At 53.1% G+C, this 27,380-nt stretch overlaps 2 long non-coding RNA genes across 2 annotated transcripts in view; both read right to left on the bottom strand.

Moving 5' to 3' along the window:
* LOC144248009 (uncharacterized) overlaps nucleotides 1-27,380 on the bottom strand; it is a 208,879-nt gene that overhangs the window by 177,240 nt on the left and 4,259 nt on the right. The gene's annotated exons all lie outside the window — the stretch shown is intronic.
* Nucleotides 24,296-26,351, bottom strand: LOC144248008 (uncharacterized). The gene is made up of 3 exons (XR_013341418.1): nucleotides 25,935-26,351; nucleotides 24,884-25,005; nucleotides 24,296-24,310 (listed from the first exon to the last, which is right to left on the bottom strand). It is a non-coding gene; the product is annotated as an uncharacterized LOC144248008 (long non-coding RNA).

The raw sequence follows: 27,380 nt of genomic DNA, 5'->3' as shown, positions 1-27,380 counted from the left end.
CCCAAGGGAGCCCTACAAACTGACATCAGGAACCTGGACTGCTGAGTTTTCTTTCCTAGGGAAAATGGAAAAAAGATGTCCCCAGGGGCGCCTGGCCCTGACTGCAAAAAATCCTTATATCGAAGGATGGACCCTACACCGAAGTTGTCTCCACCTCAAACTTTTGCTGCCCTGATACACCCAAGGGAGCCCTACAAACTGACATCAGGAACCTGGACTGCTGAGTTTCCCTTCCCAGGGAAAATGGCCAAAGGATGTGCCCGGGGGCCCCTGGCCCTGACTGCAAAGAATCCTTATATCGAAGGATGGACCCCACACCGAAGTTGTCCCCACCTCAAACTTGTGCTGCCCTGATAGACCCAAGGGAGCCCTACAAACTGACATCAGGAACCTGGACTGCTGAGTTTTCTTTCCCAGGGAAAATGGAAAAAGGATGTGCCCAGGGGACCCTGGCCCTGACTGCAAAAAATCCTTATATCGAAGGATGGACCCCACACTGAAGTTGTCCCCACCTCAAACTTGTGCTGCCCTGATAGACCCAAGGGAGCCCTACAAACTGACATCAGGAACCTGGACTGCTGAGTTTTCTTTCCTAGGGAAAATGGAAAAAAGATGTCCCCAGGGGCGCCTGGCCCTGACTGCAAAAAATCCTTATATCGAAGGATGGACCCCACACCGAAGCTGTCCCCACCTCAAACTTGTGCTGCCCTGACAGACCGAAGAGAGCCCTACAATCTGACATCAGGAACCTGGACGGCTGAGTTTTCTTTCCCAGGGAAAATGGAAAAAGGATGTGCCCAGGGGCCCCTGGCCCTGACTGCAAAAAATCCTTATATCGAAGGATGGACCCCACACTGAAATTGTCCCCACCTCAAATTTGTGCTGCCCTGATAGACCGAAGAGAGCCCTACAATCTGACATCAGGAACCTGGACGGCTGAGTTTTCTTTCCCAGGGAAAATGGAAAAAGGATGTGCCCAGGGGCCCCTGGCCCTGACTGCAAAAAATCCTTATATCGAAGGATGGACCCCACACCGAAGTTGTCCCCACCTCAAACTTGTGCTGCCCTGATAGACCCAAGGGAGCCCTACAAACTGACATCAGGAACCTGGACTGCTGAGTTTTCTTTCCCAGGGAAAATGGCCAAAGGATGTGCCCGGGGGCCCCTGGCCCTGACTGCAAAGAATCCTTATATCGAAGGATGGACCCCACACCGAAGTTGTCCCCACCTCAAATTTGTGCTGCCCTGATAGATGCAACAGAGCCCTACAATCTGACATCAGGAACCTGGACTGCTGAGTTTTCTTTCCCAGGGAAAATGGAAAAAGGATGTGCCCAGGGGCCCCTGGCCCTGACTGCAAAAAATCCTTAAATCAAAGGATGGACCCCACACCGAAGTTGTCCCCACCTCAAACTTGTGCTGCCCTGATAGACTCAAGGCAGCCCTACAAACTGACATCAGGAACCTGGACTGCTGAGTTTTCTTTCCCAGGGAAAATGGCCAAAGGTTGTGCCCGGGGGCCCCTGGCCCTGGGCAGGGACCTCACTGCAAAGAATCCTTATATCGAAGGATGGATTCCACACCGAAGTTGTCCCCACCTCAAACTTGTGCTGCCCTGATAGACCCAAGGGAGCCCTACAAACTGACATCAGGAACCTGGACTGCTGAGTTTTCTTTCCCAGGGAAAATGGCCAAAGGATGAGCCCGGGCGCCCCTGGCCCTGGGCCCCTGGCCCTGACTGCAAAAAATCCTTATATCGAAGGATGGACCCCACACCGAAGTTGTCCCCACCTCAAATTTGTGCTGCCCTGATACACCCAAGGGAGCCCTACAAACTGACATCAGGAACCTGGACTGCTGAGTTTCCCTTCCCAGGGAAAATGGCCAAAGGATGTGCCCGGGGGCCCCTGGCCCTGACTGCAAAGAATCCTTATATCGAAGGATGGACCCCACACCGAAGTTGTCCCCACCTCAAACTTGTGCTGCCCTGATAGACCCAAGGGAGCCCTACAAACTGACATCAGGAACCTGGACTGCTGAGTTTTCTTTCCCAGGGAAAATGGCCAAAGGATGTGCCCGGGGGCCCCTGGCCCTGACTGCAAAGAATCCTTATATCGAAGGATGGACCCCACACCGAAGTTGTCCCCACCTCAAACTTGTGCTGCCCTGATAGACCCAAGGCAGCCCTACAAACTGACATCAGGAACCTGGACTGCTGAGTTTTCTTTCCCAGGGAAAATGGAAAAAGGTTGTGCCCAGGGGCCCCTGGCCCTGACTGCAAAAAATCGTTATATCGAAGGATGGATCCCACACCGAAGTTGTCCCCACCTCAAACTTGTGCTGCCCTGATAGACCCAAGGCAGCCCTACAAACTGACATCAGGAACCTGGACTGCTGAGTTTTCTTTCCCAGGGAAAATGGAAAAAGGATGTGCCCAGGGGCCCCTGGCCCTAGGCAGGGACCTCACTGCAAAAAATCCTTATATCGAAGGATGGATTCCACACCGAAGTTGTCCCCACCTCAAACTTGTGCTGCCCTGATAGACTCAAGGCAGCCCTACAAACTGACATCAGGAACCTGGACTGCTGAGTTTTCTTTCCCAGGGAAAATGGCCAAAGGTTGTGCCCGGGGGCCCCTGGCCCTGGGCAGGGACCTCACTGCAAAGAATCCTTATATCGAAGGATGGATTCCACACCGAAGTTGTCCCCTCCTCAAACTTGTGCTGCCCTGATAGACCCAAGGGAGCCCTACAAACTGACATCAGGAACCTGGACTGCTGAGTTTTCTTTCCCAGGGAAAATGGCCAAAGGATGAGCCCGGGCGCCCCTGGCCCTGGGCCCCTGGCCCTGACTGCAAAAAATCCTTATATCGAAGGATGGACCCCACACCGAAGTTGTCCCCACCTCAAATTTGTGCTGCCCTGATACACCCAAGGGAGCCCTACAAACTGACATCAGGAACCTGGACTGCTGAGTTTCCCTTCCCAGGGAAAATGGCCAAAGGATGTGCCCGGGGGCCCCTGGCCCTGACTGCAAAGAATCCTTATATCGAAGGATGGACCCCACACCGAAGTTGTCCCCACCTCAAACTTGTGCTGCCCTGATAGACCCAAGGGAGCCCTACAAACTGACATCAGGAACCTGGACTGCTGAGTTTTCTTTCCCAGGGAAAATGGCCAAAGGATGTGCCCGGGGGCCCCTGGCCCTGACTGCAAAGAATCCTTATATCGAAGGATGGACCCCACACCGAAGTTGTCCCCACCTCAAACTTGTGCTGCCCTGATACACCCAAGGGAGCCCTACAAACTGACATCAGGAACCTGGACTGCTGAGTTTTCTTTCCCAGGGAAAATGGAAAAAGGTTGTGCCCAGGGGCCCCTGGCCCTGACTGCAAAAAATCGTTATATCGAAGGATGGATCCCACACCGAAGTTGTCCCCACCTCAAACTTGTGCTGCCCTGATAGACCCAAGGCAGCCCTACAAACTGACATCAGGAACCTGGACTGCTGAGTTTTCTTTCCCAGGGAAAATGGAAAAAGGATGTGCCCAGGGGCCCCTGGCCCTAGGCAGGGACCTCACTGCAAAAAATCCTTATATCGAAGGATGGATTCCACACCGAAGTTGTCCCCAGCTCAAACTTGTGCTGCCCTGATAGACCCAAGGGAGCCCTACAAACTGACATCAGGAACCTGGACTGCTGAGTTTTCTTTCCTAGGGAAAATGGAAAAAGGATGTGCCCAGGGGACCCTGGCCCTGACTGCAAAGAATCCTTATATCGAAGGATGGACCCCACACCGAAGTTGCCCCCACCTCAAACTTGTGCTGCCCTGATACACCCAAGGGAGGCCTACAAACTGACATCAGGAACCTAGACTGCTGAGTTTTCTTTCCCAGGGAAAATGGCCAAAGGATGTGCCCAGGGGCCCCTGGCCCTGGGCCCCTGGCCCTGACTGCAAAAAATCCTTATATCGAAGGATGGACCCCACACTGAAGTTGTCCCCACCTCAAATTTGTGCTGCCCTGATAGACCCAAGAGAGCCCTACAATCTGACATCAGGAACCTGGACTGCTGAGTTTCCTTTCCCAGGGAAAATGGAAAAAGGATGTGCCCAGGGGCCCCTGGCCCTGACTGCAAAAAATCCTTATATCGAAGGATGGACCCCACACCGAAGTTGTCCCCACCTCAAACTTGTGCTGCCCTGATAGACCCAAGGGAGCCCTACAAACTGACATCAGGAACCTGGACTGCTGAGTTTTCTTTCCCAGGGAAAATGGAAAAAGGATGTGCCCAGGGGCCCCTGGCCCTGGGCAGGGCCCTCACTGCAAAAAATCCTTATATCGAAGGATGGACCCCACACCGAAGTTGTCCCCACCTCAAACTTGTGCTGCCCTGATACACCCAAGGGAGCCCTACAAACTGACATCAGGAACCTGGACTGCTGAGTTTTCTTTCCTAGGGAAAATGGAAAAAAGATGTCCCCAGGGGCGCCTGGCCCTGACTGCAAAAAATCCTTATATCGAAGGATGGACCCTACACCGAAGTTGTCTCCACCTCAAACTTTTGCTGCCCTGATACACCCAAGGGAGCCCTACAAACTGACATCAGGAACCTGGACTGCTGAGTTTCCCTTCCCAGGGAAAATGGCCAAAGGATGTGCCCGGGGGCCCCTGGCCCTGACTGCAAAGAATCCTTATATCGAAGGATGGACCCCACACTGAAGTTGTCCCCACCTCAAACTTGTGCTGCCCTGATAGACCCAAGGGAGCCCTACAAACTGACATCAGGAACCTGGACTGCTGAGTTTTCTTTCCCAGGGAAAATGGAAAAAGGATGTGCCCAGGGGACCCTGGCCCTGACTGCAAAAAATCCTTATATCGAAGGATGGACCCCACACTGAAGTTGTCCCCACCTCAAACTTGTGCTGCCCTGATACACCCAAGGGAGCCCTACAAACTGACATCAGGAACCTGGACTGCTGAGTTTTCTTTCCTAGGGAAAATGGAAAAAAGATGTCCCCAGGGGCGCCTGGCCCTGACTGCAAAAAATCCTTATATCGAAGGATGGACCCCACACCGAAGCTGTCCCCACCTCAAACTTGTGCTGCCCTGACAGACACAAGGGAGCCCTACAAACTGACATCAGGAACCTGGACTGCTGAGTTTTCTTTCCCAGGGAAAATGGCCAAAGGATGTGCCCGGGGGCCCCTGGCCCTGACTGCAAAGAATCCTTATATCGAAGGATGGACCCCACACCGAAGTTGTCCCCACCTCAAACTTGTGCTGCCCTGATAGACCCAAGGCAGCCCTACAAACTGACATCAGGAACCTGGACTGCTGAGTTTTCTTTCCCAGGGAAAATGGAAAAAGGTTGTGCCCAGGGGCCCCTGGCCCTGACTGCAAAAAATCGTTATATCGAAGGATGGATCCCACACCGAAGTTGTCCCCACCTCAAACTTGTGCTGCCCTGATAGACCCAAGGCAGCCCTACAAACTGACATCAGGAACCTGGACTGCTGAGTTTTCTTTCCCAGGGAAAATGGAAAAAGGATGTGCCCAGGGGCCCCTGGCCCTAGGCAGGGACCTCACTGCAAAAAATCCTTATATCGAAGGATGGATTCCACACCGAAGTTGTCCCCACCTCAAACTTGTGCTGCCCTGATAGACTCAAGGCAGCCCTACAAACTGACATCAGGAACCTGGACTGCTGAGTTTTCTTTCCCAGGGAAAATGGCCAAAGGTTGTGCCCGGGGGCCCCTGGCCCTGGGCAGGGACCTCACTGCAAAGAATCCTTATATCGAAGGATGGATTCCACACCGAAGTTGTCCCCTCCTCAAACTTGTGCTGCCCTGATAGACCCAAGGGAGCCCTACAAACTGACATCAGGAACCTGGACTGCTGAGTTTTCTTTCCCAGGGAAAATGGCCAAAGGATGAGCCCGGGCGCCCCTGGCCCTGGGCCCCTGGCCCTGACTGCAAAAAATCCTTATATCGAAGGATGGACCCCACACCGAAGTTGTCCCCACCTCAAATTTGTGCTGCCCTGATACACCCAAGGGAGCCCTACAAACTGACATCAGGAACCTGGACTGCTGAGTTTCCCTTCCCAGGGAAAATGGCCAAAGGATGTGCCCGGGGGCCCCTGGCCCTGACTGCAAAGAATCCTTATATCGAAGGATGGACCCCACACCGAAGTTGTCCCCACCTCAAACTTGTGCTGCCCTGATAGACCCAAGGGAGCCCTACAAACTGACATCAGGAACCTGGACTGCTGAGTTTTCTTTCCCAGGGAAAATGGCCAAAGGATGTGCCCGGGGGCCCCTGGCCCTGACTGCAAAGAATCCTTATATCGAAGGATGGACCCCACACCGAAGTTGTCCCCACCTCAAACTTGTGCTGCCCTGATACACCCAAGGGAGCCCTACAAACTGACATCAGGAACCTGGACTGCTGAGTTTTCTTTCCCAGGGAAAATGGAAAAAGGTTGTGCCCAGGGGCCCCTGGCCCTGACTGCAAAAAATCGTTATATCGAAGGATGGATCCCACACCGAAGTTGTCCCCACCTCAAACTTGTGCTGCCCTGATAGACCCAAGGCAGCCCTACAAACTGACATCAGGAACCTGGACTGCTGAGTTTTCTTTCCCAGGGAAAATGGAAAAAGGATGTGCCCAGGGGCCCCTGGCCCTAGGCAGGGACCTCACTGCAAAAAATCCTTATATCGAAGGATGGATTCCACACCGAAGTTGTCCCCAGCTCAAACTTGTGCTGCCCTGATAGACCCAAGGGAGCCCTACAAACTGACATCAGGAACCTGGACTGCTGAGTTTTCTTTCCTAGGGAAAATGGAAAAAGGATGTGCCCAGGGGACCCTGGCCCTGACTGCAAAGAATCCTTATATCGAAGGATGGACCCCACACCGAAGTTGCCCCCACCTCAAACTTGTGCTGCCCTGATACACCCAAGGGAGGCCTACAAACTGACATCAGGAACCTAGACTGCTGAGTTTTCTTTCCCAGGGAAAATGGCCAAAGGATGTGCCCAGGGGCCCCTGGCCCTGGGCCCCTGGCCCTGACTGCAAAAAATCCTTATATCGAAGGATGGACCCCACACTGAAGTTGTCCCCACCTCAAATTTGTGCTGCCCTGATAGACCCAAGAGAGCCCTACAATCTGACATCAGGAACCTGGACTGCTGAGTTTCCTTTCCCAGGGAAAATGGAAAAAGGATGTGCCCAGGGGCCCCTGGCCCTGACTGCAAAAAATCCTTATATCGAAGGATGGACCCCACACCGAAGTTGTCCCCACCTCAAACTTGTGCTGCCCTGATAGACCCAAGGGAGCCCTACAAACTGACATCAGGAACCTGGACTGCTGAGTTTTCTTTCCCAGGGAAAATGGAAAAAGGATGTGCCCAGGGGCCCCTGGCCCTGGGCAGGGCCCTCACTGCAAAAAATCCTTATATCGAAGGATGGACCCCACACCGAAGTTGTCCCCACCTCAAACTTGTGCTGCCCTGATACACCCAAGGGAGCCCTACAAACTGACATCAGGAACCTGGACTGCTGAGTTTTCTTTCCTAGGGAAAATGGAAAAAAGATGTCCCCAGGGGCGCCTGGCCCTGACTGCAAAAAATCCTTATATCGAAGGATGGACCCTACACCGAAGTTGTCTCCACCTCAAACTTTTGCTGCCCTGATACACCCAAGGGAGCCCTACAAACTGACATCAGGAACCTGGACTGCTGAGTTTCCCTTCCCAGGGAAAATGGCCAAAGGATGTGCCCGGGGGCCCCTGGCCCTGACTGCAAAGAATCCTTATATCGAAGGATGGACCCCACACTGAAGTTGTCCCCACCTCAAACTTGTGCTGCCCTGATAGACCCAAGGGAGCCCTACAAACTGACATCAGGAACCTGGACTGCTGAGTTTTCTTTCCCAGGGAAAATGGAAAAAGGATGTGCCCAGGGGACCCTGGCCCTGACTGCAAAAAATCCTTATATCGAAGGATGGACCCCACACTGAAGTTGTCCCCACCTCAAACTTGTGCTGCCCTGATACACCCAAGGGAGCCCTACAAACTGACATCAGGAACCTGGACTGCTGAGTTTTCTTTCCTAGGGAAAATGGAAAAAAGATGTCCCCAGGGGCGCCTGGCCCTGACTGCAAAAAATCCTTATATCGAAGGATGGACCCCACACCGAAGCTGTCCCCACCTCAAACTTGTGCTGCCCTGACAGACACAAGGGAGCCCTACAAACTGACATCAGGAACCTGGACTGCTGAGTTTTCTTTCCCAGGGAAAATGGCCAAAGGATGTGCCCGGGGGCCCCTGGCCCTGACTGCAAAGAATCCTTATATCGAAGGATGGACCCCACACCGAAGTTGTCCCCACCTCAAACTTGTGCTGCCCTGATACCCCCAAGGGAGCCCTACAAACTGACATCAGGAACCTGGACTGCTGAGTTTTCTTTCCCAGGGAAAATGGAAAAAGGATGTGCCCAGGGGCCCCTGGCCCTGGGCCCCTGGCCCTGACTGCAAAAAATCCTTATATCGAAGGATGGACCCCACACTGAAATTGTCCCCACCTCAAATTTGTGCTGCCCTGATAGACCCAAGAGAGCCCTACAATCTGACATCAGGAACCTGGACGGCTGAGTTTTCTTTCCCAGGGAAAATGGAAAAAGGATGTGCCCAGGGGCCCCTGGCCCTGACTGCAAAAAATCCTTATATCGAAGGATGGACCCCACACCGAAGTTGTCCCCACCTCAAACTTGTGCTGCCCTGATAGACCCAAGGGAGCCCTACAAACTGACATCAGGAACCTGGACTGCTGAGTTTTCTTTCCCAGGGAAAATGGCCAAAGGATGTGCCCGGGGGCCCCTGGCCCTGACTGCAAAGAATCCTTATATCGAAGGATGGACCCCACACCGAAGTTGTCCCCACCTCAAATTTGTGCTGCCCTGATAGATGCAACAGAGCCCTACAATCTGACATCAGGAACCTGGACTGCTGAGTTTTCTTTCCCAGGGAAAATGGAAAAAGGATGTGCCCAGGGGCCCCTGGCCCTGACTGCAAAAAATCCTTAAATCAAAGGATGGACCCCACACCGAAGTTGTCCCCACCTCAAACTTGTGCTGCCCTGATAGACTCAAGGCAGCCCTACAAACTGACATCAGGAACCTGGACTGCTGAGTTTTCTTTCCCAGGGAAAATGGCCAAAGGTTGTGCCCGGGGGCCCCTGGCCCTGGGCAGGGACCTCACTGCAAAGAATCCTTATATCGAAGGATGGATTCCACACCGAAGTTGTCCCCACCTCAAACTTGTGCTGCCCTGATAGACCCAAGGGAGCCGTACAAACTGACATCAGGAACCTGGACTGCTGAGTTTTCTTTCCCAGGGAAAATGGCCAAAGGATGAGCCCGGGCGCCCCTGGCCCTGGGCCCCTGGCCCTGACTGCAAAAAATCCTTATATCGAAGGATGGACCCCACACTGAAGTTGTCCCCACCTCAAATTTGTGCTGCCCTGATAGACCCAAGAGAGCCCTACAATCTGACATCAGGAACCTGGACTGCTGAGTTTTCTTTCCCAGGGAAAATGGAAAAAGGATGTGCCCAGGGGACCCTGGCCCTGACTGCAAAGAATATTTATATCGAAGGATGGACCCCACACCGAAGTTGTCCCCACCTCAAACTTGTGCTGCCATGATAGACCCAAGGGAGCCCTACAAACTGACATCAGGAACCTGGACTGCTGAGTTTTCTTTCCCAGGGAAAATGGAAAAAGGATGTGCCCAGGGGCCCCTGGCCCTGACTGCAAAAAAATCCTTATATCGAAGGATGGACTCCACACCGAAGTTGTCCCCAGCTCAAACTTGTGCTGCCCTGATAGACCCAAGGGAGCCCTACAAACTGACATCAGGAACCTGGACTGCTGAGTTTTCTTTCCCAGGGAAAATGGAAAAGGATGTGCCCAGGGGCCCCTGGCCCTGACTGCAAAAAAATCCTTATATCGAAGGATGGACTCCACACCGAAGTTGTCCCCACCTCAAACTTGTGCTGCCCTGATACACCCAAGGGAGCCCTACAAACTGACATCAGGAACCTGGACTGCTGAGTTTTCTTTCCCAGGGAAAATGGAAAAAGTTTGTGCCCAGGGGCCCCTGGCCCTGACTGCAAAAAATCGTTATATCGAAGGATGGACCCCACACCGAAGTTGTCCCCACCTCAAACTTGTGCTGCCCTGATAGACCCAAGGGAGCCCTACAAACTGACATCAGGAACCTGGACTGCTGAGTTTTCTTTCCCAGGGAAAATGGCCAAAGGATATGCCCGGTGGCCCCTGGCCCTGACTGCAAAAAATCCTTATATCGAAGGATGGACCCCACACCGAAGTTGTCCCCACCTCAAACTTGTGCTGCCCTGATACACCCAAGGGAGCCCTACAAACTGACATCAGGAACCTGGACTGCTGAGTTTTCTTTCCCAGGGAAAATGGCCAAAGGATGTGCCCGGGGGCCCCTGGCCCTGACTGCAAAAAATCCTTATATCGAAGGATGGAGCCCACACCGAAGTTGTCCCCACCTCAAACTTGTGCTGCCCTGATACACCCAAGGGAGCCCTACAAACTGACATCAGGAACCTAGACTGCTGAGTTTTCTTTCCCAGGGAAAATGGAAAAAGGATGTGCCCAGGGGCCCCTGGCCCTGACTGCAAAAAATCCTTATATCGAAGGATGGAGCCCAGACCAAAGTTGTCCCCACCTGAAACTTGTGCTGCCCTGATAGACCCAAGGGAGCCCTACAAACTGACATCAGGAACCTGGACTGCTGAGTTTTCTTTCCCAGGGAAAATGGAAAAAGGATGTGCCAAGGGGCCCCTGGCCCTGGGCAGGGCCCTCACTGCAAAAAATCCTTATATCGAAGGATGGACCCCACACCGAAGTTGTCCCCACCTCAAACTTGTGCTGCCCTGATACACCCAAGGGAGCCCTACAAACTGACATCAGGAACCTGGACTGCTGAGTTTTCTTTCCCAGGGAAAATGGCCAAAGGATGTGCCCGGGGGCCCCTGGCCCTGACTGCAAAGAATCCTTATATCGAAGGATGGACCCCACACCGAAGTTGTCCCCACCTCAAATTTGTGCTGCCCTGATAGATGCAACAGAGCCCTACAATCTGACATCAGGAACCTGGACTGCTGAGTTTTCTTTCCCAGGGAAAATGGAAAAAGGATGTGCCCAGGGGCCCCTGGCCCTGACTGCAAAAAATCCTTATATCGAAGGATGGACCCCACACCGAAGTTGTCCCCACCTCAAACTTGTGCTGCCCTGATAGACTCAAGGCAGCCCTATAAACTGACATCAGGAACCTGGACTGCTGAGTTTTCTTTCCCAGGGAAAATGGAAAAAGGATGTGCCCAGGGGCCCCTGGCCCCGGGCAGGGACCTCACTGCAAAGAATCCTTATATCGAAGGATGGATTCCACACCGAAGTTGTCCCCACCTCAAACTTGTGCTGCCCTGATAGACCCAAGGGAGCCCTACAAACTGACATCAGGAACCTGGACTGCTGAGTTTTCTTTCCCAGGGAAAATGGCCAAAGGATGAGCCCGGGCGCCCCTGGCCCTGGGCCCCTGGCCCTGACTGCAAAAAATCCTTATATCGAAGGATGGACCCCACACCGAAGTTGTCCCCACCTCAAATTTGTGCTGCCCTGATAGACCCAAGAGAGCCCTACAATCTGACATCAGGAACCTGGACTGCTGAGTTTTCTTTCCCAGGGAAAATGGAAAAAGGATGTGCCCAGGGGACCCTGGCCCTGACTGCAAAGAATCCTTATATCGAAGGATGGACCCCACACCGAAGTTGTCCCCACCTCAAACTTGTGCTGCCATGATAGACCCAAGGGAGCCCTACAAACTGACATCAGGAACCTGGACTGCTGAGTTTTCTTTCCCAGGGAAAATGGAAAAAGGATGTGCCCAGGGGCCCCTGGCCCTGACTGCAAAAAATCGTTATATCGAAGGATGGATCCCACACCGAAGTTGTCCCCACCTCAAACTTGTGCTGCCCTGATAGACCCAAGGCAGCCCTACAAACTGACATCAGGAACCTGGACTGCTGAGTTTTCTTTCCCAGGGAAAATGGAAAAAGGATGTGCCCAGGGGCCCCTGGCCCTAGGCAGGGACCTCACTGCAAAAAATCCTTATATCGAAGGATGGATTCCACACCGAAGTTGTCCCCAGCTCAAACTTGTGCTGCCCTGATAGACCCAAGGGAGCCCTACAAACTGACATCAGGAACCTGGACTGCTGAGTTTTCTTTCCCAGGGAAAATGGCCAAAGGATGTGCCCGGGGGCCCCTGGCCCTGACTGCAAAGAATCCTTATATCGAAGGATGGACCCCACACCGAAGTTGTCCCCACCTCAAACTTGTGCTGCCCTGATACACCCAAGGGAGCCCTACAAACTGACATCAGGAACCTGGACTGCTGAGTTTTCTTTCCCAGGGAAAATGGCCAAAGGATGTGCCCGGGGGCCCCTGGCCCTGACTGCAAAGAATCCTTATATCGAAGGATGGACCCCACACCGAAGTTGTCCCCACCTCAAATTTGTGCTGCCCTGATAGATGCAACAGAGCCCTACAATCTGACATCAGGAACCTGGACTGCTGAGTTTTCTTTCCCAGGGAAAATGGAAAAAGGATGTGCCCAGGGGCCCCTGGCCCTGACTGCAAAAAATCCTTATATCGAAGGATGGACCCCACACCGAAGTTGTCCCCACCTCAAACTTGTGCTGCCCTGATAGACTCAAGGCAGCCCTACAAACTGACATCAGGAACCTGGACTGCTGAGTTTTCTTTCCCAGGGAAAATGGAAAAAGGATGTGCCCAGGGGCCCCTGGCCCCGGGCAGGGACCTCACTGCAAAGAATCCTTATATCGAAGGATGGATTCCACACCGAAGTTGTCCCCACCTCAAACTTGTGCTGCCCTGATAGACCCAAGGGAGCCCTACAAACTGACATCAGGAACCTGGACTGCTGAGTTTTCTTTCCCAGGGAAAATGGCCAAAGGATGAGCCCGGGCGCCCCTGGCCCTGGGCCCCTGGCCCTGACTGCAAAAAATCCTTATATCGAAGGATGGACCCCACACCGAAGTTGTCCCCACCTCAAATTTGTGCTGCCCTGATAGACCCAAGAGAGCCCTACAATCTGACATCAGGAACCTGGACTGCTGAGTTTTCTTTCCCAGGGAGAATGGAAAAAGGATGTGCCCAGGGGACCCTGGCCCTGACTGCAAAGAATCCTTATATCGAAGGATGGACCCCACACCGAAGTTGTCCCCACCTCAAACTTGTGCTGCCATGATAGACCCAAGGGAGCCCTACAAACTGACATCAGGAACCTGGACTGCTGAGTTTTCTTTCCCAGGGAAAATGGAAAAAGGATGTGCCCAGGGGCCCCTGGCCCTGACTGCAAAAAATCGTTATATCGAAGGATGGATCCCACACCGAAGTTGTCCCCACCTCAAACTTGTGCTGCCCTGATAGACCCAAGGCAGCCCTACAAACTGACATCAGGAACCTGGACTGCTGAGTTTTCTTTCCCAGGGAAAATGGAAAAAGGATGTGCCCAGGGGCCCCTGGCCCTAGGCAGGGACCTCACTGCAAAAAATCCTTATATCGAAGGATGGATTCCACACCGAAGTTGTCCCCAGCTCAAACTTGTGCTGCCCTGATAGACCCAAGGGAGCCCTACAAACTGACATCAGGAACCTGGACTGCTGAGTTTTCTTTCCCAGGGAAAATGGCCAAAGGATGTGCCCGGGGGCCCCTGGCCCTGACTGCAAAAAATCCTTATATCGAAGGATGGACCCCACACCGAAGTTGTCCCCACCTCAAACTTGTGCTGCCCTGATAGACCCAAGGGAGCCCTACAAACTGACATCAGGAACCTGGACTGCTGAGTTTTCCTTCCCAGGGAAAATGGCCAAAGGATGTGCCCGGGGGCCCCTGGCCCTGACTGCAAAGAATCCTTATATCGAAGGATGGACCCCACACCGAAGTTGTCCCCACCTCAAATTTGTGCTGCCCTGATAGATGCAACAGAGCCCTACAATCTGACATCAGGAACCTGGACTGCTGAGTTTTCTTTCCCAGGGAAAATGGAAAAAGGATGTGCCCAGGGGCCCCTGGCCCTGACTGCAAAAAATCCATAAATCAAAGGATGGACCCCACACCGAAGTTGTCCCCACCTCAAACTTGTGCTGCCCTGATAGACTCAAGGCAGCCCTACAAACTGACATCAGGAACCTGGACTGCTGAGTTTTCTTTCCCAGGGAAAATGGAAAAAGGATGTGCCCAGGGGCCCCTGGCCCTGGGCAGGGCCCTCACTGCAAAAAATCCTTATATCGAAGGATGGATCCCACACCGAAGTTGTCCCCACCTCAAACTTGTGCTGCCCTGATAGACCCAAGGGAGCCCTACAAACTGACATCAGGAACCTGGACTGCTGAGTTTTCTTTCCCAGGGAAAATGGCCAAAGGATGAGCCCGGGCGCCCCTGGCCCTGGGCCCCTGGCCCTGACTGCAAAAAATCCTTATATCGAAGGATGGACCCCACACCGAAGTTGTCCCCACCTCAAATTTGTGCTGCCCTGATAGACCCAAGAGAGCCCTACAATCTGACATCAGGAACCTGGACTGCTGAGTTTTCTTTCCCAGGGAAAATGGAAAAAGGATGTGCCCAGGGGACCCTGGCCCTGACTGCAAAGAATCCTTATATCGAAGGATGGACCCCACACCGAAGTTGTCCCCACCTCAAACTTGTGCTGCCATGATAGACCCAAGGGAGCCCTACAAACTGACATCAGGAACCTGGACTGCTGAGTTTTCTTTCCCAGGGAAAATGGAAAAAGGATGTGCCCAGGGGCCCCTGGCCCTGACTGCAAAAAATCGTTATATCGAAGGATGGATCCCACACCGAAGTTGTCCCCACCTCAAACTTGTGCTGCCCTGATAGACCCAAGGCAGCCCTACAAACTGACATCAGGAACCTGGACTGCTGAGTTTTCTTTCCCAGGGAAAATGGAAAAAGGATGTGCCCAGGGGCCCCTGGCCCTAGGCAGGGACCTCACTGCAAAAAATCCTTATATCGAAGGATGGATTCCACACCGAAGTTGTCCCCAGCTCAAACTTGTGCTGCCCTGATAGACCCAAGGGACCCCTACAAACTGACATCAGGAACCTGGACTGCTGAGTTTTCTTTCCCAGGGAAAATGGCCAAAGGATGTGCCCGGGGGCCCCTGGCCCTGACTGCAAAGAATCCTTATATCGAAGGATGGACCCCACACCGAAGTTGTCCCCACCTCAAATTTGTGCTGCCCTGATAGATGCAACAGAGCCCTACAATCTGACATCAGGAACCTGGACTGCTGAGTTTTCTTTCCCAGGGAAAATGGAAAAAGGGTGTGCCCAGGGGCCCCTGGCCCTGACTGCAAAAAATCCTTATATCGAAGGATGGACCCCACACCGAAGTTGTCCCCACCTCAAATTTGTGCTGCCCTGATAGACCCAAGAGAGCCCTACAATCTGACATCAGGAACCTGGACTGCTGAGTTTTCTTTCCCAGGGAAAATGGAAAAAGGATGTGCCCAGGGGACCCTGGCCCTGACTGCAAAGAATCCTTATATCGAAGGATGGACCCCACACCGAAGTTGTCCCCACCTCAAACTTGTGCTGCCATGATAGACCCAAGGGAGCCCTACAAACTGACATCAGGAACCTGGACTGCTGAGTTTTCTTTCCCAGGGAAAATGGAAAAAGGATGTGCCCAGGGGCCCCTGGCCCTGACTGCAAAAAAATCCTTATATCGAAGGATGGACTCCACACCAAAGTTGTCCCCACCTCAAACTTGTGCTGCCCTGATAGACCCAAGGCAGCCCTACAAACTGACATCAGGAACCTGGACTGCTGAGTTTTCTTTCCTAGGGAAAATGGAAAAAAGATGTCCCCAGGGGCGCCTGGCCCTGACTGCAAAAAATCCTTATATCGAAGGATGGACCCCACACCGAAGTTGTCCCCACCTCAAATTTGTGCTGCCCTGATAGACCCAAGAGAGCCCTACAATCTGACATCAGGAACCTGGACTGCTGAGTTTTCTTTCCCAGGGAAAATGGAAAAAGGATGTGCCCAGGGGACCCTGGCCCTGACTGCAAAGAATATTTATATCGAAGGATGGACCCCACACCGAAGTTGTCCCCACCTCAAACTTGTGCTGCCATGATAGACCCAAGGGAGCCCTACAAACTGACATCAGGAACCTGGACTGCTGAGTTTTCTTTCCCAGGGAAAATGGAAAAAGGATGTGCCCAGGGGCCCCTGGCCCTGACTGCAAAAAAATCCTTATATCGAAGGATGGACTCCACACCGAAGTTGTCCCCACCTCAAACTTGTGCTGCCCTGATAGACCCAAGGGAGCCCTACAAACTGACATCAGGAACCTGGACTGCTGAGTTTTCTTTCCCAGGGAAAATGGAAAAGGATGTGCCCAGGGGCCCCTGGCCCTGACTGCAAAAAAATCCTTATATCGAAGGATGGACTCCACACCAAAGTTGTCCCCACCTCAAACTTCTGCTGCCCTGATACACCCAAGGGAGCCCTACAAACTGACATCAGGAACCTGGACTGCTGAGTTTTCTTTCCCAGGGAAAATGGAAAAAGGTTGTGCCCAGGGGCCCCTGGCCCTGACTGCAAAAAATCGTTATATCGAAGGATGGAGCCCACACCGAAGTTGTCCCCACCTCAAACTTGTGCTGCCCTGATAGACCCAAGGCAGCCCTACAAACTGACATCAGGAACCTGGACTGCTGAGTTTTCTTTCCCAGGGAAAATGGAAAAAGGATGTGCCCAGGGGCCCCTGGCCCTAGGCAGGGACCTCACTGCAAAAAATCCTTATATCGAATGATGGATTCCACACCGAAGTTGTCCCCAGCTCAAACTTGTGCTGCCCTGATAGACCAAAGGGAGCCCTACAAACTGACATAAGGAACCTGGACTGCTGAGTTTTCTTTCCTAGGGAAAATGGAAAAAGGATGTGCCCAGGGGACCCTGGCCCTGACTGCAAAGAATCCTTATATCGAAGGATGGACCCCACACCGAAGTTGTCCCCACCTCAAACTTGTGCTGCCCTGATACACCCAAGGGAGCCCTACAAACTGACATCAGGAACCTGGACTGCTGAGTTTTCTTTCCCAGGGAAAATGGCCAAAGGATATGCCCGGTGGCCCCTGGCCCTGACTGCAAAAAATCCTTATATCGAAGGATGGACCCCACACCGAAGTTGTCCCCACCTCAAACTTGTGCTGCCCTGATACACCCAAGGGAGCCCTACAAACTGACATCAGGAACCTGGACTGCTGAGTTTTCTTTCCCAGGGAAAATGGAAAAAGGATGTGCCCGGGGGCCCCTGGCCCTGACTGCAAAAAATCCTTATATCGAAGGATGGAGCCCACACCGAAGTTGTCCCCACCTCAAATTTGTGCTGCCCTGATACACCCAAGGGAGCCCTACAAACTGACATCAGGAACCTGGACTGCTGAGTTTTCTTTCCTAGGGAAAATGGAAAAAAGATGTCCCCAGGGGCGCCTGGCCCTGACTGCAAAAAATCCTTATATCGAAGGATGCACCCCACACCGAAGCTGTCCCCACCTCAAACTTGTGCTGCCCTGACAGACACAAGGGAGCCCTACAAACTGACATCAGGAACCTGGACTGCTGAGTTTTCTTTCCCAGGGAAAATGGCCAAAGGATGTGCCCGGGGGCCCCTGGCCCTGACTGCAAAAAATCCTTATATCGAAGGATGGACCCCACACCGAAGTTGTCCCCACCTCAAACTTGTGCTGCCCTGATAGACCCAAGGGAGCCCTACAAACTGACATCAGGAACCTGGACTGCTGAGTTTTCTTTCCCAGGGAAAATGGAAAAAGGGTGTGCCAAGGGGACCCTGGCCATGACTTCAAAAAATCCTTATATCGAAGGATGGACTCCACACCGAAGTTGTCCCCACCTCAAACTTGTGCTGCCCTGATACACCCAAGGGAGCCCTACAAACTGACATCAGGAACCTGGACTGCTGAGTTTTCTTTCCCAGGGAAAATGGAAAAAGGATGTGCCCAGGGGCCCCTGGCCCTGACTGCAAAAAATCGTTATATCGAAGGATGGATCCCACACCGAAGTTGTCCCCACCTCAAACTTGTGCTGCCCTGATAGACCCAAGGCAGCCCTACAAACTGACATCAGGAACCTGGACTGCTGAGTTTTCTTTCCCAGGGAAAATGGAAAAAGGATGTGCCAAGGGGCCCCTGGCCCTAGGCAGGGACCTCACTGCAAAAAATCCTTATATCGAAGGATGGATTCCACACCGAAGTTGTCCCCAGCTCAAACTTGTGCTGCCCTGATAGACCCAAGGGAGCCCTACAAACTGACATCAGGAACCTGGACTGCTGAGTTTTCTTTCCTAGGGAAAATGGAAAAAAGATGTCCCCAGGGGCGCCTGGCCCTGACTGCAAAAAATCCTTATATCGAAGGATGGACCCCACACCGAAGCTGTCCCCACCTCAAACTTGTGCTGCCCTGACAGACACAAGGGAGCCCTACAAACTGACATCAGGAACCTGGACTGCTGAGTTTTCTTTCCCAGGGAAAATGGCAAAAGGATGTGCCCGGGGGCCCCTGGCCCTGACTGCAAAGAATCCTTATATCGAAGGATGGACCCCACACCGAAGTTGTCCCCACCTCAAACTTGTGCTGCCCTGATACACCCAAGGGAGCCCTACAAACTGACATCAGGAACCTGGACTGCTGAGTTTTCTTTCCCAGGGAAAATGGAAAAAGGATGTGCCAAGGGGCCCCTGGCCCTGGGCAGGGCCCTCACTGCAAAAAATCCTTATATCGAAGGATGGAGCCCACACCGAAGTTGTCCCCACCTCAAACTTGTGCTGCCCTGATAGACCCAAGGGAGCCCTACAAACTGACATCAGGAACCTGGACTGCTGAGTTTTCTTTCCCAGGGAAAATGGCCAAAGGATGTGCCCGGGGGCCCCTGGCCCTGACTGCAAAGAATCCTTATATCGAAGGATGGACCCCACACCGAAGTTGTCCCCACCTCAAATTTGTGCTGCCCTGATAGACTCAAGGCAGCCCTACAAACTGACATCAGGAACCTGGACTGCTGAGTTTTCTTTCCCAGGGAAAATGGCCAAAGGATGTGCCCGGGGGCCCCTGGCCCTGGGCAGGGACCTCACTGCAAAGAATCCTTATATCGATGGATGGATTCCACACCGAAGTTGTCCCCACCTCAAACTTGTGCTGCCCTGATAGACCCAAGGGAGCCCTACAAACTGACATCAGGAACCTGGACTGCTGAGTTTTCTTTCCCAGGGAAAATGGCCAAAGGATGAGCCCGGGCGCCCCTGGCCCTGACTGCAAAAAATCCTTATATCGAAGGATGGACCCCACACCGAAGTTGTCCCCACCTCAAATTTGTGCTGCCCTGATAGACCCAAGAGAGCCCTACAATCTGACATCAGGAACCTGGACTGCTGAGTTTTCTTTCCCAGGGAAAATGGAAAAAGGATGTGCCCAGGGGACCCTGGCCCTGACTGCAAAGAATATTTATATCGAAGGATGGACCCCACACCGAAGTTGTCCCCACCTCAAACTTGTGCTGCCATGATAGACCCAAGGGAGCCCTACAAACTGACATCAGGAACCTGGACTGCTGAGTTTTCTTTCCCAGGGAAAATGGAAAAAGGATGTGCCCAGGGGCCCCTGGCCCTGACTGCAAAAAAATCCTTATATCGAAGGATGGACTCCACACCGAAGTTGTCCCCACCTCAAACTTGTGCTGCCCTGATAGACCCAAGGGAGCCCTACAAACTGACATCAGGAACCTGGACTGCTGAGTTTTCTTTCCCAGGGAAAATGGAAAAGGATGTGCCCAGGGGCCCCTGGCCCTGACTGCAAAAAAATCCTTATATCGAAGGATGGACTCCACACCAAAGTTGTCCCCACCTCAAACTTGTGCTGCCCTGATAGACCCAAGGGAGCCCTACAAACTGACATCAGGAACCTGGACTGCTGAGTTTTCTTTCCCAGGGAAAATGGAAAAAGGTTGTGCCCAGGGGCCCCTGGCCCTGACTGCAAAAAATCGTTATATCGAAGGATGGACCCCACACCGAAGTTGTCCCCACCTCAAACTTGTGCTGCCCTGATAGACCCAAGGCAGCCCTACAAACTGACATCAGGAACCTGGACTGCTGAGTTTTCTTTCCCAGGGAAAATGGAAAAAGGATGTGCCCAGGGGCCCCTGGCCCTAGGCAGGGACCTCACTGCAAAAAATCCTTATATCGAATGATGGATTCCACACCGAAGTTGTCCCCAGCTCAAACTTGTGCTGCCCTGATAGACCAAAGGGAGCCCTACAAACTGACATAAGGAACCTGGACTGCTGAGTTTTCTTTCCTAGGGAAAATGGAAAAAGGATGTGCCCAGGGGACCCTGGCCCTGACTGCAAAGAATCCTTATATCGAAGGATGGACCCCACACCGAAGTTGTCCCCACCTCAAACTTGTGCTGCCCTGATACACCCAAGGGAGCCCTACAAACTGACATCAGGAACCTGGACTGCTGAGTTTTCTTTCCCAGGGAAAATGGCCAAAGGATATGCCCGGTGGCCCCTGGCCCTGACTGCAAAAAATCCTTATATCGAAGGATGGACCCCACACCGAAGTTGTCCCCACCTCAAACTTGTGCTGCCCTGATACACCCAAGGGAGCCCTACAAACTGACATCAGGAACCTGGACTGCTGAGTTTTCTTTCCTAGGGAAAATGGAAAAAAGATGTCCCCAGGGGCGCCTGGCCCTGACTGCAAAAAATCCTTATATCGAAGGATGCACCCCACACCGAAGCTGTCCCCACCTCAAACTTGTGCTGCCCTGACAGACACAAGGGAGCCCTACAAACTGACATCAGGAACCTGGACTGCTGAGTTTTCTTTCCCAGGGAAAATGGCCAAAGGATGTGCCCGGGGGCCCCTGGCCCTGACTGCAAAAAATCCTTATATCGAAGGATGGACCCCACACCGAAGTTGTCCCCACCTCAAACTTGTGCTGCCCTGATACACCCAAGGGAGCCCTACAAACTGACATCAGGAACCTGGACTGCTGAGTTTTCTTTCCCAGGGAAAATGGCCAAAGGATGCGCCCAGGGGTGCCTGGCCCTGACTGCAAAAAATCCTTATATCGAAGGATGGAGCCCAGACCAAAGTTGTCCCCACCTGAAACTTGTTCTGCCCTGATAGACCCAAGGGAGCCCTACAAACTGACATCAGGAACCTGGACTGCTGAGTTTTCTTTCCCAGGGAAAATGGAAAAAGGGTGTGCCCAGGGGCCCCCGGCCCTGGACTGGGACCTCACTGCAAAAATTCCAAATATCGAAGGATGGAGCCCAGACCGAAGTTGTCCCCACCTCAAACTCGTGCTGCCCTGATAGACCCAAGGGAGCCCTACAAACTGACATCAGGAACCTGGACTGCTGAGTTTTCTTTCCCAGGGAAAATGGAAAAAGGATGTGCCCGGGGGCCCCTGGCCCTGACTGCAAAAAATCCTTATATCGAAGGATGCACCCCACACCGAAGTTGTCCCCACCTCAAACTTGTGCTGCCCTGATAGACCCAAGGGAGCCCTACAAACTGACATCAGGAACCTGGACTGCTGAGTTTTCTTTCCCAGGGAAAATGGAAAAAGGATGTGCCCAGGGGCCCCTGGCCCTGGGCAGAGCCCTCACTGCAAAAAATCCTTATATCGAAGGATGGACCCCACACCGAAGTTGTCCCCACCTCAAACTTGTGCTGCCCTGATAGACCCAAGGGAGCCCTACAAACTGACATCAGGAACCTGGACTGCTGAGTTTTCTTTCCCAGGGAAAATGGAAAAAAGATGTGCCCAGGGGCCCCTGGCCCTGACTGCAAAGAATCCTTATATCGAAGGATGGAGCCCAGACCGAAGTTGTCCCCACCTCAAACTTGTGCTGCCCTGATACACCCAAGGGAGCCCTACAAACTGACATCAGGAACCTGGACTGCTGAGTTTTCTTTCCCAGGGAAAATTGCCAAAGGATGTGCCCAGGGGCCCCTGGCCCTGGGCTGGGACCTCACTGCAAAAAGTCCTTATATCGAAGGATGGAACCCAGACCAATGTTGTCCCCACCTCAAACTTGTGCTGCCCTGATAGACCCAAGGGAGCCCTACAAACTGATGCCAGGAATCTCGGCTTCTGAATTTGCTTTCACTATGTAGATTACTCTCATTCATTGGCAGGGCCCTGCGATCCCCTTGGTTTTCAGGTCCCACGTTTCCTTTTGCCTCCTCAATGTCAAAACCTCATTGGATTTCCCTCATCTTGCATATCCCACCCCCAAGTACTCAGGGATTTTTTTTTCATGCCGAATACCTGTTGTAATCTGACCATACAAAGCTTCGGCTTGATTTTTTCTGTGCTGGATTTCTCCTTGGGAAATCTGCCACCATATAACCCTAACCACAACCACTTTGCTTTGCTCAGAATTCACAACCTTCAGACCAGCATCATGGCACCTTACCCTCTGGCCCTCCACTGGCACCTTCCCAAATCATTCCAGTAATGCTCCACATTTTCAGTGGGCATCCTGTCTCACCCTCATCCTGACCCTAAAAATACACCAAGGAATTCTAAAATAGCCATTAGGAAGGTATAACAATTCTCTAAAAGATGCCAGAGAAAGCCTTCAAAAATCCCCTAAGTATTCCTAATAGCCCTGCAAAAAAAAAACACTCAAGGAAGCCTGCTCTGCCTCCAAACCCCTTCCTGTTGCCCTCTAGCCCACAGATGTCATCCCTACCTTTTCGCAGCAGGTCCTGTTGTCCTCTGAGGGTTCTGGCGTTGTCCTGGTGCGAGGGTCGCTGCCCTGTCCCACTGGGAGGCTTCCGGTGTGGTCTCGCTGTCAGGCTTGCTGTGCTGCTGTTGTTAGGGGTGAAAAGGGAAAAGGCTGCTTAGGGTGAGGTTAGGGCTGGGTGAGGGGTGCCGCACCTGTACCCTAACTTGCCTCCTAAGCTGTACCCTGTAGCCCTGATCTCCACTGGACTGTCCAACCCTCAGACCCTCTCCCTTCACCCCTGACCCCTCCCTCAGCCCCCCAGCCTCAGGCTCTGGCTGTCACCCTTGAACCCCCCTTTGCCCCTCAAGCCCCTCTCAGCTGCCCCTCAGCTCCTGTGTGCCACCCTTAATCCCTCTCCTCTGCCCCTCAGCCCCCAGCTTCTCTGTGTCACCCTCCAGCTGCCCCTGCCCCCCTCAGCATCTCTCTGTGTCACCCACTGTCCCCTCCCCTGTTCCCCCCTCAGCTCCCAGCCTCTGTCACCCTCAAGCTGTCCCTCAGCCTCTATGCCATGAAAAGACCCTAAAAAACCCACAAAAATGCCCTAAAAAAACCCTCATCTTCAAAATGTCTTAAAACCCCGACAAAAACATGAAAATAGCCTCAGAATGCCCTTAAAATACAATAAAAATACTCTACTTTAAAAAGCCCCTAAAACACCCCTAAAAACCCCCAAAGAACCTTTAAAAAATATCTCTAAATATTCCTAGAAGAGCTCTAAAAATAGCCCCAAAATCCTTAAAACACATTGATGAGACCCTAAAGAAACACCGCAGCGAGGAAGGCTGGAGAACACGAAGCCGCGCTCCCGGCCCCGGGCGCAGCGCGGCTCCGGCAGGAAAGCGGCTCCTCCGGCAGGCAGAGGCGGCGCCGCGCCGGCAGACCCCCGCCCGCTGCCCCCGGCCCGGCGGGGCCAGCACCGGGCCCGGGGGGCCCCGGCGGCGCCCGAGCCCCGCGCCCGGAGCGGACGGAGCAACGGCACCGGCCGGCACCGGCGCGGCGCCCGCGCCGCCTCCCCCGCCCGCCGGCCCGGCCAAAGCTCCGCTCGGCTCCGCACGGCTCGCACCGGCGCGGCTCCGGCGGGCCTGCGGCAGCCCAGCCGCGCCCAGCTCCCCTTCCGCCCCGGCCAGCCCCGGCACTGCCGGCAGGGCTCCGCGCCGGACCCTTTGCTGCCGGGCCGGGGGCAGAAGAAGCGCCCCGAATGCAGCGGCACAGCCCGATCCCCGCCCTGCCAGCGCTGCCACGGCTGCAGCTCCCTTCCTCTGAAGCCCCGACTCTGACGCCACGCTCCGGCGCTCACCTCACCCTAACAAGGGAAAAGAAATGTAGGCTTCCCTTCAATCGTGTCCCCTAGAAGAGAAGAAAAGAAGTGGCTTTCCTCAAATGATGGCAAAAGGGGGCTTTTTACATCAGTCCAAACCCCTTAAAAGGTGGGACCACAGGACTGCCCCCTCCAATTCAACCCCAGGATGACAAAATTTCAAAGGGAAAGGAGAAAAGTCCCCGCTATAAAGGCACAGCACCGGCTCACCTGCTTGGCTGCTGCTTCTCGGCACAAAGGTTTGTCCCTGGGCTCCTCCTTTGAGCAATGCTCCACGTATCCAAGTGGGGATCCAGGTGATCCCCCGGACCCTGTCCGAAGCGCTCACCGTCCTTCCAGGAGACAGCCCCGCGAGCCCCCCACAAACTCCTCTTCTTCAGCAGCTCCGTGCAAAACCTGGCTGAGGCAAACCCTCACCCTTAAATAACCTCCCCCTGGCAGGACACGCCCCTCCTCCTCATCAACTTAACAGCTCGCACCTGTGGCTGCTCTGAGCCCTCATCAACTTAACAGCTTGCACCTGTGCCTGCTCTGAGCCCTCATCAACTTAACAGATCGCACCTGTGGCTGCTCTGAGCCCTCATCAACTTAACAGCTCACACCTGCTGCTGTTGCCACTCTCCAACAGCGTCTCTTGGTCTCTCCCTCTCCAGCACACAGCCCACTTCTCACAGACACAGATCCAACAGAAATCTGCTACAGGTGTCGGCTTTTCTTAATCCACCTGGTTACACGATTAAAACACATATATGCATTGATGGTCATTGAGAGAAAGCTTTCCCCTGGAGAAAACAGTCCTTTTGCCGGCACACTTTGATACACCATGGCAAAAAGCAGAATCTGCACCAAATCCTAAGACCCCTGCCGAGGAACCCAGCCCTGCCTGGGACACCCAAAGCAGCAGACCTCGAAAAAGGAGGGGAAAAGTCAAGCTTGGAGTGGAAAAAGAGGATAGAAGTACAGCAGCCTTTAAAAATGCCTGCACGGAGCAATAGTGGGAATCAGACACATTTCTTCTTTCCTTGCTTTCTGTGATGACATAAATAGGAAGTAAGAACACTTTAAACAAAAGGCAGACCTAGGATTTTACAGGTCTTTATTTTGGCAGGCTGCATGACAAACACCTCTTCAGGGACTGCGACGCCTTTTGGGGAATGGCAGAGAACGGAGGCAAAAGGTGCCGGGAGCCCTTTCTGTTCCCTTCAGCCCCTGCAGCTGCTCCGCTGGTTTCAGGGCACTCGCTTGGTTCGTTCCTAGAGAAAAAGGCTAGGGCATGATTTTCAAAACTACTGCCCGTCCCCAGTCAGAGTTTCCTACATTCCTGGGTACAAATGAGTGGATGGAGAGAGTGGATGGATGCTGTCCAGCAGTGTCCCCAGGGGCATCTGGAGTGTTCACACTGCTGAGCTGAGAAAAACTCACCAAACCCAGCCCAGGGGCCTGTGATCCTCCACCCACCCGGGGGAACTCCAGGCACTGTAAACAGAGGCCACAGCACACACCAGGCTCTGCTGTGCCCGGTGAGGAGTCTCTGTATGAGCCCTGAGCCCTGGCATCGCCTCCCAAACACCACAGAGACCTCTTGTGCCATCAGAGAAAAGCCCTGGAGCAAACGTGTGTCCCCAGCACGATCAACAAGAGATGCAGAATTACCTCCTCAATAAAAACACTGTTTCTGATGGAAATGTTACCTCTGTCGACTGTGAGGATTTTATAGGAATACTGGCTCAAGAATTCAGTGACTTCAGGGATTCCATACCACAGGTTCCTGGGACTGCTTGGGCATCCAGAGCCTATAGTATTGGTTGAACTGGTAGAGCTGAGGATACTTAGCAGCTTTCAGGGACTCGGGATCTTTGTCACAGAGCTGGAACGTCACGCAGGGAGCAAGGGGTTCTCTCGGAGAGTGCAGGAGGCCAGTGAAAACAGCACCAAGGTCCTCCACGACGTCTGCTCCTAGAAAAGCCAAATAAATTAAACTATTGACATGAGCACAGACACTGGGGCAACCTTCCTTACTTTGGGCCTTGCCAGCAGCCCACAGAGCCTCACGCAGAAAAGAACTGAATGAGATCAAAAAGTGTTCCTAGTGACCTAGACAGGTGCTCCTGGCCACTGAGGTACCTGAAAAGCCCTCCAGACATCATCAGCTCTTGCTTAAGCAAATAATCCACATTCACTTGTTGTGCCAAAAACACGCCCGGCCCTTAACAGGGAGAGACCCTGCCAGGCACCGCCTCAGAGAAGAACCGAGCTGTACTGGGGGGACACACCCAGGCAACGTGTACAAGTTAAACAGAATTTTCTCTCAGAACTGGGACTTTCAGCACCCCCCAGGTGCTACTCGACTGCCACAGACACACAGAGGGCTTCGTGAGGTGCTCTGGGGTTGGCCAGTCCTGCTCCAAGCCCTGCTGATGCCCCGGTGGTTTTAAGGATGTCCTCAAGGAGGTGGTAGAACCTCACAGTGTTTGCCCCTGGAGCTTAATTTCTGAAGTTTTCCTTGGGAAACGCACCCACTTCCTACTTAGCAATGCAGTCCCCTCTCCCTGCTCTCAGGAAGAGCTGCCCACAGGCACGGGAACCACCTTCCTCTCCTGATCGCCACGCTCTGCCCTTAAAACGCTGTGTTACTGAGGCCAACTACTTCCAGACCAAGACTGTCCATGCAGGGACAGTGTCCCTTCTCTTCAGGGTCAGGGAAAAAGGGCAGAAGCACCTACAGAGCTTCAATGCCCCTCCTGAGCACAAAGCACCATGAATCTGAACCTCCTGCTGCCTGCAGGGAAGATAATAAAATGCCTCAAGGTAAAAAATTATAAACGGTAAAAAATTATTACAAGAGGGTAGAAGTGATGCCGCTTTCACTCCACTGCTAGAAATGACACATAAAACAAAAAAAAAACCTGTACCTGTTCCGTTTTCAGACTGAAACAACAGCATATTCCTGGCTGCTCATGCAGCAGGGACAACAGCACTGAAGGGAAATGTTTGGATAATCACGTCTTCATTTAAAGAGAACCCAATTCCTTCATCTAAGCCATCACTGCCCTCCATCAGAACAGCCAGCATATCCACGACATCTAATAAGCGAAGGAA

The sequence above is a fragment of the Lonchura striata genome, chromosome 37 (genome assembly GCF_046129695.1).
Source record: "Lonchura striata isolate bLonStr1 chromosome 37, bLonStr1.mat, whole genome shotgun sequence".
In the NCBI taxonomy this organism is placed as follows: Eukaryota; Metazoa; Chordata; class Aves; order Passeriformes; family Estrildidae; genus Lonchura; species Lonchura striata.
The sequence above is the reverse complement of the archived record's forward strand: the minus strand, read 5'-3'. Positions and strand labels throughout refer to the sequence as shown.